This window comes from Suricata suricatta, chromosome 2, assembly GCF_006229205.1.
Source record: "Suricata suricatta isolate VVHF042 chromosome 2, meerkat_22Aug2017_6uvM2_HiC, whole genome shotgun sequence".
NCBI lineage: Eukaryota > Metazoa > Chordata > Mammalia > Carnivora > Herpestidae > Suricata > Suricata suricatta.
Window position 1 is genome coordinate 1,319,728 of NC_043701.1, and position 18,499 is coordinate 1,338,226.

General features: G+C 56.6%; 1 long non-coding RNA gene across 4 annotated transcripts; it reads left to right on the plus strand.

Annotated features, from left to right (window-relative positions):
- Positions 1–1,760: 1,760 nt before the first annotated feature.
- Positions 1,761–18,245, plus strand: LOC115304464. Of its 4 annotated transcripts, XR_003914452.1 has the most exons (4): positions 1,761–2,111; positions 2,984–3,213; positions 17,626–17,715; positions 17,886–18,245. It is a non-coding gene; the product is annotated as an uncharacterized LOC115304464 (long non-coding RNA). The 4 variants fall into 4 exon arrangements; XR_003914447.1 differs by lacking the exon at positions 2,984–3,213; XR_003914448.1 differs by lacking the exons at positions 1,761–2,111; positions 2,984–3,213 and adding an exon at positions 6,104–6,326.
- The last annotated feature ends 254 nt before the right edge of the window (positions 18,246–18,499 follow it).

Consider the following 18,499-nt stretch of genomic DNA (forward strand, 5'->3'; position numbering starts at 1 on the left):
CCGTCTCCATTGATACATTTCTCGTGATTTAGAGTCCTCCTCTCCCGTTGCTGAGGGGGAGACCCCCCTGCACGTGGAGACCCCTTGTGCAGACAAGGTCCCCTGACTAAAGGGCCACTCCGATTTGGCTTCAGGGTCTCCCCCGTCTGCAGTTCTGCAGTAACTGGCAGGACATAATCCTGAAGGCAAACAGGTGCATGTGGTCAGGGGCAGTGAGTTTGCCGCCTCAATGTATACGCACGGAGTTAGAGGGGGATTCGGTCGGTTGTTCAGGTTGCTTATAACCTGGTGAGATTCCACTTAGTTCCTACTTCCTTCTTCCTGATTGTATGAACTTCTGTATTACCTATAAAATGTATAATTACTTTTTAACTTTTTTAATGCTTGTTTATTTTTGAGAGGTAGAGAAAGACAAAGCATGAGTGGGGGAGGGGCAGAGAGAGAGGGAGACATAGAATCTGAAGCAGCTCCAGGCTCCAAGCTGTCAGCTCAGAGCCCGACACAGGGGTCGAATTCAAGGACAGTGAGATCATGACCTGAGCTGAAGTCAGACACTCAACCGACTAAGCCACCCAGGCACTCCTATAATTAATTACTTTATTTTAAAAAATTTAATGTTTTTATTTTTTGAGAGAGAGAGAGAGACAGTGTGAGCAGGAGAGGGTCAGAGAGAGAGGGAGACACAGAATCCAAAGACAGGCTCCAGGCTCTGAGCTGTCAGCACAGAGCCTGATATGGGGCTCGAACCCACAAACATGAGGTCATCACCTGAGCCGAAGTCGGACACTCAACTGACTGAGCCACCCAGGTGCCCCTATAATTACTTAAATAAATAAATAAATAAATAAATAAATAAATAAATAAATAAAAGCCTTTTCACACACAGCGGAAGCCATGGAATGGCAGAACTTCCCTGCAGAATTCTGTAATGGCGGGGGATGGGGCGGGAAGAGGTTGAATAAAGTGGTGGAATAGCATGAGGAGTATATTTTGATTTACCTGTGCACTAAACATGCTCGAGCACCTACTGTATACCAGCCTAAGGCTGGGCCCTAGAGGCAGGTCAGAAGAGACAGGTCTCATTCCCGAGAAGAGTGTGGGACCCAGTGAGAAGACAGCCCGTTAAACATTGGCTCTAGTGCCCTTGGGGCTCTGATGGCATTTGGGCATGATGGGGTCCGGAGCCGATGGCCAAGGAAGAATTCTTGAGGACGTCTTTGGTGCAAAAAGGTGATCGTTACAGCAGGGGGACAGGACGTGTGGCAGAAAATGCACGGGGTCGGGGGGGCTGCTGGGGGGGGCGGGGGGGGGACAGGTGCAGAGACTCTGAGTTGGGGAGGGAAAGGCCAAGGGGACGTTTCCCAGGAGAGTCCCACGTGCTGCAGAAGACCGGCGCTGGAGGCCTGGCTGCGGGCGGGGCGGCCTTCCCTCCAGGAGGCAGTTCCCAGAGGTTAGGCTATGGATGGGGCTGCCCTTTTCTTGTAATTTACTGAGACTTTTGTAAACTGCCTGAGACCCAGGCCCTGCCTGACTGTGACCTCTATCGGTTGAGCACTGGTTTTCTTTCCCTTTCCTTTGTCCTCACACCCATCCCACCTGGGGGGTGGGGGGAGGGTTGGCTTGTGCCCTGCCCCCAGCCTGCCGTCTGCTCCCTCATCAGCTCTGGGCCCGGAGCGGGGTCCAGATCCGGATGGGCCGGGGGGCGAGGAGAGCTTCCCAGAGGAGGCAGCCATTTTGTTTTTCTTTGTGTGCTTTGAACGGGTTTGACCATCAACAAGGGAGACCCGGGGACAAAGCTTGCCCTGCCCGAACCGCCCCCGTGCCCTGAGTAGCAGGACCCCTGCTGTGGCCCCCAGGACAGGCCGGACCCGCCCCTCTGCCCCCCAGCTGTCTCCTGGGAACCCGGAACTGGCTCCGGCACCCGGTGACCGGCTCTGAGACGCCAGTCCGCCGGCTTCCCGCCGTGGGCCTCGCTGGGACAAGGCCCTTTCTCCAGTCCCCACCGCTCTGTTCTCTGCCTTTGGATTTTGTCTGCGGCGAGCGGCCAGGCCGGTGTGTTTGGGACCCCGGAGCCGGGCGCCCTGCGCCCCTGCGCTCCGGCTACGCTCCAGGTAGGAGGCTTCTTTGAGGAGAAGCCATCGGTGCAGAAGTTCACAGAGCTCCCTGGCGACACGGGCCGCCTCGCAGAGAAGGCGTCTGGCCGGGGTGTGTCACTGCCGGACTCTGTCTTTCTCTCTGTGGCATCAAGGTCCCAGAACAGGATAATCCCTACGGACCAGGGTCCCCTGTGAGAGAGAAAGGGACCCGCCTGGGGGTCCCCAGAAGGAGGGCAGTCCCTGTACTTAAGGTTTTTAACCAGGAGGAGCTACTGGGTCAGCAGGGGGAGAGCCAGTTCCGGAGGGAGAAGAGAGGCAAGACCTTGGCCATGAGGAGGAAGGGGGGGGGTCTAAATGGAAGACATGGCCACCAGGCATCACCTGAGACTTCAAAGCTGAAACTGAGGCCTGAGACCCTCTCCCCTGGGAAGGGGGGGGGGGGGACTTGAGCATCACTGCCCCCAGAGAAGAAGGGATTTGGGTTAATATTATCGAGTTAAAACCAAAGGGGAAAGGGGAGATCAGAAGAGTCCATGATGGAAGTGTCAGTGGCATTTTGATGGCAGGAGTCTGGTCCTGGCCCAGAATCGCACAGGGTGCTTTGTGGGGACCCAGGCAGGGTCAGGGGGATTTGTCCTGGACACACCCAGGAAGACAGACAGAGGGAGAGGCAAGGTCAAGGGAAAGCTTGGGGCGTCTCTGATTTGGCCTGGTTGTGCCCCAAAGGCACATTTCCAGAGCTGGTGGGCAGAAAGGGACTAGAGACACTGGGGGGAAAAGTGATCGGTCACAGAGTTCCTTCTCGAAGGTCTGGAGTTTTTGAATGATGCACAAATGTAAAGGAAGTAACTTTGAAAAAGGGATTTACATCTGTTCCTTCAAATCAGACAGGAAGGAAAGTGGACAGAGTTGGAACCACTGACCCGCAGCCTGGGAAGGAGGAGGCCTGGTGGTCACAGACCCTCTGGGACCGCTGTAGGGGACGCTGGGCACGGTGAGACGTGGCCGCGAAGCTCACACCGCCAGCGCTTTGGGAGGGGTTCTCTACAGGGCAGGGAAGGACAGAGTCCCGACTCAGCCAGCGAAGGAAAGCCAGCTGCCTTTAAGTAGCGATTAGGTAACTGTGATTCCTCAATTTACCTTTGCGCCCTGGGTCCCCTTAACGCCCACTAACGCGTCAGTATTGATGATGTCGTGACATTAACTACGCCGTGAGCCGGAGTCTGTAAAACAGGAATAATGATGGCTACTAGGCCTTACATGGGCGTTGGAAATAATTAGTTCTTTGAGATCCCCAGATAAAAGGTATCATGAAGGCACAAGGCATTCTAGAGAACGGGCTATTTCACACCTGTATTTAATGTATGCTTATTTAATGGAAACGCTGCCTTCAAAGCCTCAAGGGGAAATACGTCCATCAGAAATCTCAGAGGTCCGTAGGACTTCATCGCCTTCAAAGAATCCAACATATATAGATGGTTATGTTCTAGATTTCCTGCCTTCAAAACGCATCGCCCACAGTTTATACCGGAAAGAGCAGCTCACAGGACTCCTGGGGGCTCAGTGGGTTAGGTGTCTGACTCTTGATCTTGGCTAGGGTCATGATCTCACGGTTCGTGGGTTCGAGCCCTGAGCTGAGCTCTGGGCTGACAGCTAGGAGCCTGGAGCCTGCTTGGGATTCTCTCTCTCTCTCTCTCTCTCTCTCTCTCTCTCTCTCTCTCTCTCTGCCCTTCCTCCACCGTCACATGTGCACCCCCTCTCTCCAAATAAATAAATACTAAAAAAAAAAAAGATTCTCTTTCTCTCCCTCTGCCCCTCTCCCCAGCCCTCTCACACACACTCTCTCTGTATATAATAAAGAAAGAAAAAGAGGAGATACGTATTTATTGGGCAAAAAAAGAAACAGCAGCTGAATTCTTGCTAAGTCAAACACCTGAAGCAGGATTTTTCAGTGTATTGCAGACATAGACCCACCTCCACACGTGTTCTTAGAAATCACTTTCTCTTCCGTCTAGACACAGTGCTAATGGGAAAACGACGAAGTGTGGACACTGTGTTCGCTGCGCTATCTTTTCTGTAAAATGGAGAAAGAGCAAGCATACGTCATGTCTGTGTAAGAAATTCTGGGGGGCTCAGTTGGTTAAGCGTGCGGCTTCAGCTCAGGACATGACCTCACGGTTTGTGGGTTCGAGCCCCGCGTCGGGGTCTGTGCTGACAGCTAGCTCAGAGCCTGGAGCCTGCTTTGGATTGTCTCCCTCTTTGACCCTCCCCTGCTCATGCTGTCTCTCTCTCTCTGTCTCTCAAAAATTAATTAATTAATTAATTATTAATTAAAGAACTCTGAATCATACCCTGTGCACTGGGCTGTGCAGGAAGGGACCCGGGGGAGGGCGGGACCAAGGATAAACGAGCCTTTCCCTTAATGTTATCTCTATTTAGGCTGTTAAACTGTGACCGTATCACCCTTTGAAACGTTTCCAAAGCCATTTAAAAATAACACACTCACGGGGCAGATCTGTATGCAATGAGCCCGGTAGCTCACGCTGTTGGCCCAGAACAGACCGCTCTGAGCCGACTGCGCGCAGAGTGCGTCCGGAAGACGGGGCGAGGGGGGGCTTCGGCTTATATGTAGAGTAGAGTCTGCTGGTGTTTTTGTATTTTGTTAAAAAGGATTAAAAAGCAGAACCCAGTATCTTGAGTGATATGCATTTCTCCCAGATGCCTTAGGACGTTACTGGTCATGTGCTGGTTGTGATTCCGTAGAAATTCTGAGGGCCGCCCTCGTTCGCGGGCACCGCAGGCTGGAGGGGAAGCGCGGTGGCCTTTGCAGCTTATTCAGGGCATCTGGGTGGCTCAGTGGGTCAAGAGTCTGACTTCGGCTCGGGTCATGATCTCATGATTCGTGAGTTCGAACCCCGCGTCTGGCTCTTTGCTGACTGCTCAGAGCCTGGAGGCTGCTTCGGATTCTGTGTTTCCCTCTCTCTCTGCCCCTCCTCCCCAATTACCCTCTGTCTCTTGCAAAAATGAACATTAAAAAATAGCAATAATAAAAAATTACACACACACACACATCTGCTGAGTGATTTAAAGGACACCTCAGACAGAATTCACATATGAATATATAGAAAGAGAAAATGTGGCAAAACATTAATACTTGATGGATCTAAGCGAAAGATACAGAGCATTCATCCGACTGTTCTGCAGCTTTGAGATTTTTCAGACAAGTTGCAGGGCACTGTGGGGGGGGGCGGGGGGACCCGGGAGTCGATGACTGGGGGCCGTCCCAGAGTCAAAGCCGGTGGAGACGTGCAGATGGATTCACACATCTGGTTCCAGACACTTCCTGTTCGCACCGCATGCGGGGAGAACGTGCCCATGCGTAGAATGAACAGGCCCAGGGAGAGAGGCCCCCGCGCCAACTCCTAGAGGCCCCCCTCGCTCACTAAGCATTAGCTGTGGGTGGTCACATGCTTCAGGTAAGACAGTGCGTCCGCTTGACCTTGGAGGTGAGTCAGGCCTGGCTTTGATCGCTCTGTGCTGCACAGCTTCTGACTCACGGCATTCTGCCCGACAAGTCACACTCCTGTCACACCCAAGCGAGCAGGAAATTTGCGTATGAGCCTCGCAAAGGACTAGCTGCCCGCTGACCCAGCGCCCACTTCCACGAGCAGACCCGGCAGCAGACCGCGTCACCTCTGCACCTGGGAAAGTCAGAGCTCCCGAGGACGAGGTGGGCACCGGGTCGCAGACGCCTCCCTGGGGCTCTGCTCCCGGCGCGGACGGCCTGTGCCTCCCTGGGCGTGAAGCAAGACTAGGCAGGCGGAGCGGTAAGTGGTTACATCACGAGTCAGTTCCATGCAGCCAGCATGTCTGTAACATGGATACAGAAGGAAACCCCACACCCAGAAACAAAAGGACAGCACACGGCGACACTGCTCTGTCGGCACTCGTTACCCCCGGCTCTCCTTTCATCCCGAACCGCTGGCCCGTGCGGCGGCCACAGCACCGAGCTACACATGGAGTCATGGAAGTGGTGGAAACGCCCGCCAATCGATTCCTCACTGTGTTCGTGTTGCTAAGCAGCAAACACACACGGTGTGTCCGGTGACATTCCCCGCAGGCGCTCCAGAAGTATCCACTGACTAATGAACCCCGCGCTCCAGAGAGCCTCAGAGACCCACACGCCCACTGAGAACGGACACTGCTAAGGGCCCTGGGCGGCTCAGTGAGGTGAGGCGCTCCCCAAAGGGAAATTCTGTGTGACCCCACAAATGCAAAGTGTCTGGAGCCAGCAGGTTCAGAGACGGAGAACAGAGGGTGGGCGACGGGCTGGGGAGGGGGTCCGAGTCAGTGTTTCGCAAGGACAGAATTTCTGTTTCACAAGATAGAGAGAGTCCTGGAGACGGGGGCGGTGATGGGCCCACAACGAGGGAACATCTTTAACGCCGCGGAGCTGCAGGCTTAGAGAAGGGAAAAATGCTAAAGTTTATGGTCTGTGTGTTGTCCTACATACACACGCACACACACACACACACACACACACACACGGCGGGAGGAAGTCTGCTGGGGGAGCTTCCAGGCTTGCCCACAGGCCATGACGAGGTTTATCCCTCTCCTGGACTTCGGTCTTCATCTGGAGCCGGCCCCAGGGATGCCCCTCAGGACCTGCCCAGGCCCCAGAAGGGCAGCAGGCAGGCAGAGGAGGGCAGGGCTTACAGAGGAGGCGAGGCCTGTGTGACCCTCTGTGCAAGCTTCCTGAAGTGAAGAAGGGCAGCCTGTGGAGTAATGAGCTCCCCATCGCTGGAAGCATTCAATGCATCAACCTGACATTTGTGAGGATATCTGGAAGGAGTTTCAAGCAATGAGGAGTGCACGAGGGGAACATCTGGGAAATGCAGGATTCCGTGGGGTGAAGGCCCCGTTGGTGGGTCCCTGAGCCTAGAGGCGGCTGGACTCCCTCTCTGTTCTGCATTTCTTGACTTCACCAACATCTATTGAAAGTTTCTTCTTCCCCACGTGTGTCAAGCCAAGCAGAGCATTGAATGGTGGGACCAGGCGGCCGATAAGGATGTGAGAGGGTGCACTCTGACCTGCAGGGCCGCGTTCCTGCTCCGCGTGCGCGAGAACATTGCTCAGAACGCCGTCTCTGGTGTTTGTGGACAAACTCAGTTTTTGGATTCGTGACAAGGAGCACCTAGCTCTGTGCCACGCCGCCCACCTGCTACCAAGTAGGACGCAGGCCCATGCTGCTCCAAAGGGCGGCCTCTGGATGTGCTGCTCCCGCGTTCTGGAAGCATCACAGGAAGGAAGTCCTGACCGACAAGCGCCTGCACCCTCGGGGAGCCCAAGAGCTGAAGCCCTCCGCAGCCGCGTGGGCTCCCTCCGCTCGCTTCCACGGGCCGCCGAGAGCCAGCTCTGTGCCACGCCGCCCGCCGGGCAGAGCCCCTCGCATTTCCAGCCAGAAACCGGCTGCTTAGACGCCAGCAGATCCAGATCCACACAAGGACACCGGGGCTCGGAGACCTGAGGAAGGGGTCCGTGGGCAGTTGCGGATTCTCGGAACCAGGGAGAGGTGGCGTCGGGTGCAGGAGGGGGCACGGCTGTCCGGTCCCTCCCGCCCCACACGGTTCTCTTTCCTCAGCGCTCCGGGGCTCCACTCTGTCACCGTCGTGGCCCCTCTTAGCCCCTGAGGACAGCAGAGCGACAGAGCACGTGGCTTGTGTGACCAGATGGAACGCAGATCCTTTGTTCCTCTTGGAAGCTTCTCCCCACCCGTCCACACACCCTCCAGGGCCGCTCCCTCACTGCCCGTCAACTGTCACACGTGCCTTACATCCCCCCGATTCTGAAGTGCAGACGGATCTGGGACATGGCTGTCCAGGGTCGAGATGAAGCCCCAGGACAGGGTTCCCGACATGCGGCTGCGGGGCTGGCGCCCACCGCACCCAGCTGGGCTGGCGGGGCGCCCCGCTCAGCCGGGTTCCCCCAGGTGCCCTGGGCGGCGGCCCTGCTCCCGCGGACCGAGCCTTCAACACAGGACCTCCCCGCGACCCTGAGTTCCGAGGTAACTTTTCAAACCTGCAGGGAAATTGAAAAAATGAATCAAATGAACACACGCCCCCCCCCCCCCCCGCTCTCTCTCAGCGGCGAGGCTCCGGGGCCACACTGGGTTTTGTGGAGGAAGGGAAGGGAACAGAAGGAGCGAAGCAGTTAACCTAAACATAGAGGGAGAGAAGGGGAGAGCAGAACACAGAAGCCTTTATCTGTGAAATGTTTGTTAATAGAGAGGGCGCGAGACGGGGAGGGACAGAGCGGGAGAGAGAATCCCTGGCGGCCCAGCACAGTCGGCGCAGACCCTGGCGTGGGGTCCATCCCACGACTGTGAGATCGTGACCTGAGCCCAAATCAAGGGTCGGACGCTTAATGCCTGAGCCACCCAGGAGCCCCAGCAATGGCGTCTTGATTCACCAAATCAGGTACTCACAACATCGAGCCTTCTGGCTGGGGACACCCCCCACCCCGCAAGCGGTTGGAGTCCTGACGGGCGGGCCTGGCCCGAGCACCCTCCCCTCCGGGGAGATCTCCGAGGTGCCCCACCCCTGCAGCAGACACCCCTTCCCATGTGGCCTGTGGGTGGTCGTAGGGCTTGCCCGAGTGCAGTCCCTAAGTGAGCTGTCTGTCCTTACCCATCTCACAGTCTCAGGGGCCTGGGCGTCTGCCTACTCCCCCGCCCTCCGGAGCCACCGCAGGGGGCCACCGGGTCTGGCCCCAGGAGGTGAGGCAAGTCAGTCCCTCTGGGCATCAGGAACCGAGGGGCCAGTTCTGACCCCGAGGCTGGATTCAGGGCACAAGGCAGCCGAGGCCCCGTGGTTGTGTATGTGTGGCTCCGGGCACAGAGACACGAGTCACGCGGACCCCTTCCGCTCAGAACACCTGTCCACCGGACATTCGCTTCTCCCACCTTCTCGGGGGCTGTGCTGCCACCCGTCGTCCCCTGTGGTGCCTCAGCCGCCGCCGCCTGACCCCTCGGAGGCTCCTGTGTCGACGGGGCTCCCGGGCGACCAACATGGGCTTTTCTCTGCTAGTCTGTCTTATTCCAGCTTCATGGCGACGCCAGCGAAGAGCCTAGAAGGGAAGCAGGGAAATTCCCCTCCCCCGCAGAACCCGTGTATAAACGATCCCCATTGTCTCAAAACGTCCTCCGCTTTGGCTTTCTATGCAGGCTCTGGGCAGGATGCAAGCTTAGCACTGGGGTTCGTGTCTTCTGTCTTTTTATTTTAGAAAAGTCCCCAAGTCTCCTTCCCCTTCGCTGGTGTCCGGCGACACTGGGCTTCACAGAGTCCAGACGGGTTGGCCTGTAGGGTGTCCCCCACGCGGGATTTAGCTGACACTGTTTGACAAGACCAGCTCGTAGGTGCGAGACGGGCCCCACCGGTGAGGGCCCCGCATCCCCCTGCGTGGGACCGTCAGCCGGCCAGTCAGGGGGACGCGGCTCTTGATCTCGGGACCCTGTCGAGGCTGCTTTACAAACAAATGACAGCCAGCGCGTTGAGCCCACGTCAGCAGGACTGTTGACCAAAAAGGCAGCCCAGGAGATTTGTATCTGCCGTCTGCAAACTATAAATGCACACGTAGGGATGTGTAGACGAGGTGAAGGACACGCAGCGCGAGCTGACCCCGGCTGCCACGGCGGGGGCGGGGGCGCACTGTCGCTTCCTTGTTGGCCTTGTTTGGCATTTTCTAGATCGGCTGCAGTGAACAGGTATGGCTTTCACAAGTTCTGAGGAGGGAAGACCGGAGGGGAGGAGGCACGCCTGCGCCCAGCATGGGCACGCGGCCCGGGGGCAGGCGCAGGACCAGGGGGACCTGGCACGAGGGCCTGTACCAGGGCCACCTCAGGTTGGAAAAACGGACCTCGTAGACGAGAGAGGAATTCCAGTTCAGGACGGCCGTACTTGAAGGAAAAGTCTCATTTTCCGTAATCTGGCACGTTTTCTTCACGGGCACTGGTCACAGTGGCAACCGCCCCGGGACGGGCAGCCACAGCAATCAGGTCGCTGCGTCACCAGACCCGCAGTCACGGAGTTCTCACTGCTGGTTCGCCGGTGGGGCCGAGTGGCCCTGTCGGGTTACGGGACAGGGAGCAAGGCCGCCTCGCCGTCACGGTCAGGAGACCGTCCAGGCTAACGGACCCACGGGGCCGGCTGGTGCTCGCGGGGCCTCGTCACCCGTGGTGGCCGCTGGCCGCCGTCCACATGCCTTTCCTTTCTTATCTGCGACCACGACTGCACCAGGCTGTCAGCGGCTCCGGCGACAGCTGCACCTCCTCCTCTGCCCGGGCGGCCTCCGCATCCACCTGTCACGTGTCTGTGGCGCTAGCGGGGCTCAAGGGGCAGGACAACAAAGTCCCAGGAACGAAGTCCAGTGGGATGACACTGAAAGACCTCAAGAGCAAAGGGGGTACAGTCGAGGCCGTGGAGGAGGCGCGGCTGTGGCCGGTGTCCTGGAGCAGTGGGCGGGGACCCTGGCCCCTCCGAGCGGCTCCCGCGTCCCGTCCTGCTGTGTCCCTGTCCTCCGAGCGGCTCCCGCGTCCCGGCCAGGGCTCTCTCTGGCCGTTACGGGGCCCTGGGCACTGGGACGGAGACCTCAGCGCACTTCGTTGGGAGATCAGTGTTTCCAGAGTGGATTCATCTGAGACTGCCCGCGTCCCACCGTCCCCTGTGTCACAGAATAAACCCCCGACTTCCAGGATCCACGGAGAATGAAGGCCACAGCCCAGCATTCCTGGCAGCGTGCTCAGGCCAACCGGACCTCCTTCCGAAGCGTCAGGACAGGCGCAGGAGCGGCCCCCGGGCGGGGGGTCACAACCGGATGCGCCCCAGAGTGGACGTGCCCCAAGTTGGGTGTAGATATTACTTAAAAATTTTAAAAATGAATCACATTTAAAATGTAGGCAGTGCTTTATGGAAGGTCAGGAAACTCACAGAAATCCTTTAGGTCCAACTCAGAATGTTTACCTCAATTCATCTCAACAAACAGAATCGGAAGCAGCTCCAGGCTCCGAGCTGTCAGCACAGAGGCCGACACGGGGCTCGAACTCACGAACCTCGAGATCACGATCTGGGCTGGTTAGATCTTAACCACTGAGCCACCCAGGAGCCCCTAAATATGATTTTAAAAAGCCCAAACTTTAAACAATGAGTGTTCTGTAGCAAGTCACGAGACAATTACATGAGTGCTAACTCACCGACTCTCTGGACAGACACCAGTCACTGCCGGGGCCCAGGCGTGCTCCCCCTGCGCCCATCACCCTCACATGCTCCCTCTGCGCCCCATCACTGCTCACATGCTCCCCTGTACGCCCGGCACCCCTCACACACTCCCCTGCACCCCGTCACCCCTCACCCGCTCCCCTGCACCCCCATCACCCTCACATGCCCCCCTGCACTCCCGTCACCACTCACACACTCCCCTGCACCCCTGTCACCCCCTCACATGCTCCCCTGCACCCCTGTCACCCCTCACATGCCATCAGGGACCTCGTGCAGTCATCTCCTCTCCAGGAACTGTGTCCCTCCACTTAGGACAGCTGATCTTTAAAATTTAAATAATGCACTAAAAACAAAGAGGAAAAAGAGAAAACCAGTCACTCGTTATACCAAACAAAACTACCATTAACATTTTGATGAACGTTCCTCCTACCTTTTCTCTGTGCTTGTGAAACAACCATATATACTGGGGGGCAGGGGCGGTCTCCTCTACCCTCTTAGCTCCTGTTAGGGGACCTGTGAATTAAACCAATGAAAGATAAGAGAAACGATAGACTTTTATTTGTGTAAGTAAGCACAGGAGAAACATTTAAAAAAAATAGATAAAAACTCAGAAAAACGTGACTCCAGGAGGTGGTTAGAATTTGGGTCTTATCTGCTATCTTAATGGGGGAGGGGAGGTTCGATTTTAGGAAAACAGAGTGTTCTAGGAAAGGTAAGCGGGCGCTTAGGAGAGCAGATGGCAGACAGGGTGACATCCGTGACAGTGTCATTCAGGTGGTTTCTCCCACTGGTGCTCGGCCTTCTGGCTCTCCCCTGCCCCTAGTGCTGACGGGAGTCACCTGCCCCTTCTGACTCTACCCCTGCGCTGACAGGGGTCACCTGCCCCTCTGACTCTCCCCCTGCACTGACGGGGTCACCTGCCCCGGCTGATTCATAATAAATGCCTTCCTCCTCCGCTGCACACGGAGCTCCGAAGCCTCTGGGATTCCCCAGGATTTCCCCGTGGGCCACACCTGAGCTTGTGCTGGGAGGTGGCTCAGGAAAACCCCCAAAGCTGGGGCTGCCGAGGGGTTGGAACGACCCTGTTGTCTCCACGACCTGGGAGGGGCTAGAAATTGGCCCCGGATGTGGTCAACTGCACCTGCGGACGGAAGCCCCCACAGAACCCGGAGGGCAGGTTCAGGGCACAGGGGATGCCGGGAGGGTGGCGCCCCCAGAGCCTCTGTGCCCACGTCTGCCCCCCGCCCCGTGCGTGCCCTCCACCTGGCCGGTCCTGAGTGTGCCCCTTGATATAAACAGGGAGCACACCGCGCTCCCGAGTTCTGTGAGCTGCTCTGGCAAAGTCCCCCGGCCCAAGGAAGGGGGTCTTCGGGACCGCTGCTCAGAGCTGGTCGGTCAGGAGCGCAGGGGACCGCCTGGCCTTGCAGCTGGCCTAGAAATGGGGGGGAGGGGCCATCCCGTGGGGCGGAGCCTGTAACCCTCTGTGATCTGACCTAGTGTCAGACTTGGGTTAGACGGTGGGACGTCCAGCTGGTGGCACAGAATTGCTTGATGCGTGGGAACTCTGCACGTCTGCCCCCCGGAGGGCCGTGAGGTGGGGTGGACAAACGCACCAGTAGTTTTCAGAGGGGATCGTGTGTGTTATGAAGGGACACGATAGATCTTTCCAGCACCGACATTGGGTTTAGGGTCCATCCTAATCCAGTATGGCCTCCTCATGACTAATTACATCTGCAGAGACCCCATTTCCAGATGAGGCCCCGTCCTGGGGCTCGGTGTACATGAATATAGAGGGACACTAGTCAACCCGGCGGCTCCGTTAGATGAAGTCGATGCCCAGCCAGCCCGTGAGGAGGGAGGGCTTGGCCCGGGGCACCCGTGGCGACTTGGAGCCTCAGCTCCCGTGTTTGCTAAACTTGACACAAACTGTGAACCCCTGGGGACCGGACGTGCTTTGGAGTTCGGGACGTCCCCACACCGGGGGAGGGTTTGGAGGTCGGGACGTCCCCACACCGGGGACGGAAGGCCAACTCAGCGCAGCCCCAACAGTCCGTGGCAACATGTCCAAACATCCACACTGGCCACCAGTGGTCCGGTCAGCCCAGGCCAGTTTCCCAGCCCCTGAGCTAGGAGAAGGCATCTGGCATTTCAGGGCTCTTGGGCTTTAAAATTGTGACTAGGGGCGCCTGGGGGGCTCAGTCGGTTAAGCCTCCGACTTCAGCTCAGGTCATGATCTCATGTTCGTGGGTTCGAGCCCCACGTCGGGCTCTGTGCTGACAGCTCAGAGCCTGGAGCCTGCTTCAGATTCTGTGTCTCCCTCTCTCTCTGATCCTCCCCTGCTCATGCTGTCTCTCTCTGTCTCTCAAAAATAAATAAAAAAACAGAAAAAAGTAAAAAAAAGTAAAATTGCGACTACGCCGTCATGGACACACACACACACACAGCGAGCTCGTGGGCGTGCTGAGGGCGGAGGGCCCAGCACCCACAGGAGCGCGGCGGAAGCCCTGACCGCTGGCTTCTCTTTCGTGGACAGGTGCCCGAGTTCTGCTTCGGCCTCGGAGGCACCTGCTTCCAGGCAGCCTGTCCGGGGAGAGCACGTCGCCGGCCCGTGGCTACAGAAAGGGCCGGGCTGCCCCACCCCCAGGCCCCTCGTTTCGAGAACTTGGTTGATTTTGATAACAGACCATCTCGGCCACCGGGGGTTCTCTCTTCCTGTGAATTCCCCCTCTTGTGTTTTAAACTCATCAGTGCAGCCTGAGCCCACAAGCCCCTGGGGCCCGTCCTGGCCCCCCCGTGAAGGCAGAACGTGCGTGCCGCTCTCTCTCCCTCTACGGGCGAGTCCTGGAGAGACAACGCAGGCCTCCAGGCCCGGGGCGCTCCCTGCTGACCCGTGTCCTTCGATCACACGCGGGAGGGCCGGAGCAGCAGCCACGTGGGCTGTGACAGGCTGAGCCCAGCGTGCCCCGCAGGACAAGGCATCGCTGTGAGGTCCGCCCTGGTGACAGTGCCCACTGCTCTAAGCGCCTCCCAGCAGTGACTGAACGGGGTTCTTGTCTTCAGACTTCTCAGTTGTTTCTAACTTTTCTTCCATTGCAATATGTGCCGCACCCTCCTTTTGGAGTCTGTGAGATGTTAGCCCCCGAGCTGTCTAGAAGGTCTTGCAGGGGTGGGGGGTGGGGAGGCGATCGCAGGCCGTGCTGGGCAGCTCCCCGCAGACACGGTCGTGGTCTCTGAGATACTTTGCGCCTCGGGGATCGTAGCAGACTGAGGGCTTGTCCCCGGAAACGCAGTGGCCTCCACTGCTTACAGTGCTGGGGGTGAGCCTCCACCAGCAAGTTCCTTCCAGATTCCTTCTGCCGTGTGCGCGTGGCTCCCGGCGCCTGTGTCAGCTCAGCGGGTGAGCTCAGTGACATCTGACATATATTCAGTTTATATCTGCACGTGATCAGAGCCTCTTAAAGTTTATCCTTACTGGGGCACCTGGGGGGCTCGGTCAGTCCAGCCTCGGATGCTTGATCTCAGCTCAGGGCACAATCTCATGGTTGTGAGGTCAAGCCTCACATTGGGCTTTATGCTGGGCATTGGAGCCTACTTTTAAAAAAAATTATCTTTTCTATTTCCTAAGGCACCCTTCTAAAATAGAACTGTAGGAGGAAAAACAGACACATTTTGCATCTGAATACATATTGTCATATTGCCTTCCCTTCAAGTGCCTCTGCTTTGCACGCCCACAAAACCGCAGACTCTCAGCTGTGTCCAACGTTACCTTGCTCTCCGCACTCTAAGAGGTGAAGAAAACACTTGTGTCCCTTGCTCAGAATAATCCTGATTATTACTACTGGCAGTGTTGTGATTATGTATGTTACTCTTTTTTTTTAAATATTTGGAATGAAAAAAATGTTTTTAATTTATTTTTATTTTTTTAATGTTTTATTATTTATTTTTGAGAGAGAGTGAGACAGTGTGAGTGGGGGAGAGTCAGACAGAAAGGGAGACACAGAATCCAAAGCAGGCTCCAGGCTCTGAGCTGTCAGCACAGAGCCTGACGCTGGGCTTGAACTCACAGATTTCGACATCATGACCTGAGCCGAAGTCAGACGCTTAACCAACTGAGCCACCCAGGCGCCCCTGAAAAAAATTTTTTTAATGTTTATTTACTTTTTGAGAGAGAGAGAAACAGAGCATGAGCAGGAGAGGAGCAGAGAAAGGGAGGGAGACACAGAATCTGAAGCAGGCTCCAGGTTCTGCACGATCAGCCCAGAACCCCATGTGGGGCTCGAACCCACGAACCGTGAGATCATGAACTGAGCCAAAGTCAAACGGCTAACCCACTGAGCCCCCCAGGCGCCTCTATGTTACTCTTTTTGAAAAGGGAGGGTATTTTCTTAGCTCCAACTGGTAGGCATTTCTCCCATACACATTCTCGGTGGTTCTGGAGCTGCGGCGAGAATGGAATCACCGGGAGAATTTCCAGGCCACACCCCCAGTTTACGACTGACTGGGTCTGGGGTGGAGCTTGGGAATGTGCATTTCTGGCAAGTTTCCCAGAGGCCTGGTCCAGGGAACCCCACTTTGAGAACCCCGGAAGGGACTGGGCCTAGGACAGCCTCCCTCCCAAGAAGCGAGCCCACGGGCAGGCTGGCCCTGAGTTCATCTGGGATCAGATCTCCCGCACGGAAACATGACACTTGGGTAGAGAGGCATATAAAGCTGAAGACCTTTGAGATTCAACAGATGTAGAGAGAAAAGGCCTTCTGGGAGCTTCCTTATCTGACTATGGGCGGTGACATCTCAGAAATGAGGCTGCCAGAAGTCCCTCCTCAGGCCAGCCCTCTCCCAGAGGAGAATAAAACCCACCCCAAGTCCTTTCCCCAGGCCACGTTTATGGCCTTGAAGGGAGATGGAAAAGTGTACTCATACCTTCGTAGACGGACCGTTATCACAAGTTTTATCTCCTGCTCATCCTCCTGTAAACCACTGATCTTTCCAAAGAGTCACGTGTTTTCCCGGAAGTGCCTCCTTCACCTGGTGACGTGTAAATAAACCCCAGATTCTACCACCCCTTTGAGGTACTCACCACTGAGTTCTCCCGCAGCTGTGTGTGTGTGTTTGTACATGGAAATAAAATGTTTGTTTTTTCCTTCCTGTTAATTTCTTTTGTCCACTTAATTTGCAATGCCCCAAGGACAGAACCGAAGAGGGTGGAGGGAAAAGTTTCCTTCCTCCCCTGCAAGGTCAACTTGAACTCCCAGTAGGGGGCAGATTTTGTAGTCTTGAATACCCCTGAGACCAGATCTTGAAAAGAGCCGAGGAGAATGCCGACACATGATTACGACCCGATCTGAGTTTTGTTAGATGCCCCGAGGGCGTCATCGGATCTTCCAATCAGTGACAGGTGTGGGTGTGAGGAAAATCTGTAGAACCTTTGAGTGAACATTTCTGTTAGGAACTTACTCCTCAAGTGGGCTGAGTTACACATGTTGCAAATGTGCTGTGACATTAAGGTAGCAAAACCAGGCATCAACCCCAGAATTTGTTACTCAGAATGGAAAGGACGCCAAGTAACAGAGGGAAACGTCGCCGTCAGAAAGAGGCAGACCCAGGCGCCTGGGCGGGCTGCTTGGGACCTGACTTCCGCTCAGGTCTTGAGCCGGCTTGGGGTTCATGAGTTCCAGCCTCTGCCGGCTCTCTGCTTCGGATTCTGTGCCCCCCCTCCCTTCTGCCCTTCCCCTGCTTGTGCTCTCTTTCTCTCTCTCAAAGATAAATACACATTTACAAAAAAAGTGCTTTTTAAAAGAGAGTAGATCATTGTGCTCTGGCTGAGCATATTGTCTGGGTTTCAGAATGAACATGTATTTATATGTTTTAGGAGCATATTTTAAAAACTAGAAAGAGAAACCAAGCTAAACACAAGGAAGCAAAGAGCCACGAGCAGACGGATACAGACAGAGCACGGGAGGCTCAGGTCTAGTCCAGCCCCGTCTCTGGGGGTCAGAGCGTCACCGCTCCCGGAACGGAGCCCGGAGCGCCTCCCCGCCCCGAGCAAACAGGAGTGACAGTGTTTGTTGACTGTTACTCTGGAGTGTGTTTGGTCTCCAGAACCCCCGGGGCTTGTCCCCAGGCCTGGAAAGACTGAGAACGGATTCCTGCCCGGGAGGGAGCCCCCTCTTCCTCAGAGGGGGCCGGTCAGCACTGAGAAGCTCGCTTTCTCTGACTTCCCCTTCCTGGACTTGACGATCACCCCACTTTTCTCCTAGGGTGAAACTCTGTGTTAGGGACCGAACGGCGTCCCCTCAACTGTGTCACATGTTGGAGCCCTGGCCTGGGGGCCCCGGAAGGAGGAAAAGGTGAGCCGTCGGGTCACGTGGCCATGGGGGGGGTCTCATCCCACACGACGGGTTTCCTTACAAAGGGGGAGCCGGGACAGGGAGGCACAGGCGGACGGGGTGCCGTGGGGGCTCCAGGGGAGATGGCTGTCCGCACACCAGCGACAGGCCTGGAACCATGTCCTTCACAGCCCCCCTGCCGACACCGTGGTCTGGGCTTCCAGCCCGTGGACCGTGAGGATGTCAGGCCGGGCGGTTCCAGGCCTGGCGTGCGGCGCTCCATCAGGGTCGTGGTCCCCAGGGCCCTGAGCAGCTGCAAACGAAGGCTCCAGGATGTCACGTGGTCTCTGCTCTCTCCTGCGTCCTGTCCACAGCCCTGGGCCGTAAGTGAACAGGATCTGAGTTACCCACCGCGCAGTCCTCACCCACCGTCTTAGGGTTCTGGCGGCTCCGCCCATGACACCCACACCTGTTACCTCAGCTCAGGTCATGATCTCCGGTTGGTGGGTTCGAGCCCCACGTCGGGCTCTGTGCTGACACCTTGGGGCCAGGAGCCTGTTTCGGATTCTGTGTCTCCCTCTCTCTCTGTCCTCCCCCCCCTCAAAAATAAAATAAACATTAAAAAATGTTTAGGTTCTGGAGGCCAGACATTTGAAACCCACGTGTGGCGAGGTGGGCCCCTCCGGGGCTCTGCAGGTGAGCGCGGCCCAGGCCCCCCGGTGTCTGTGTGGCCCTGGGACTCGGATCCTCGGTGGACGGGTGCAGCCTTCTCCCTCCAGGGAGGCTCCAAAGTTCACTGAGTCCC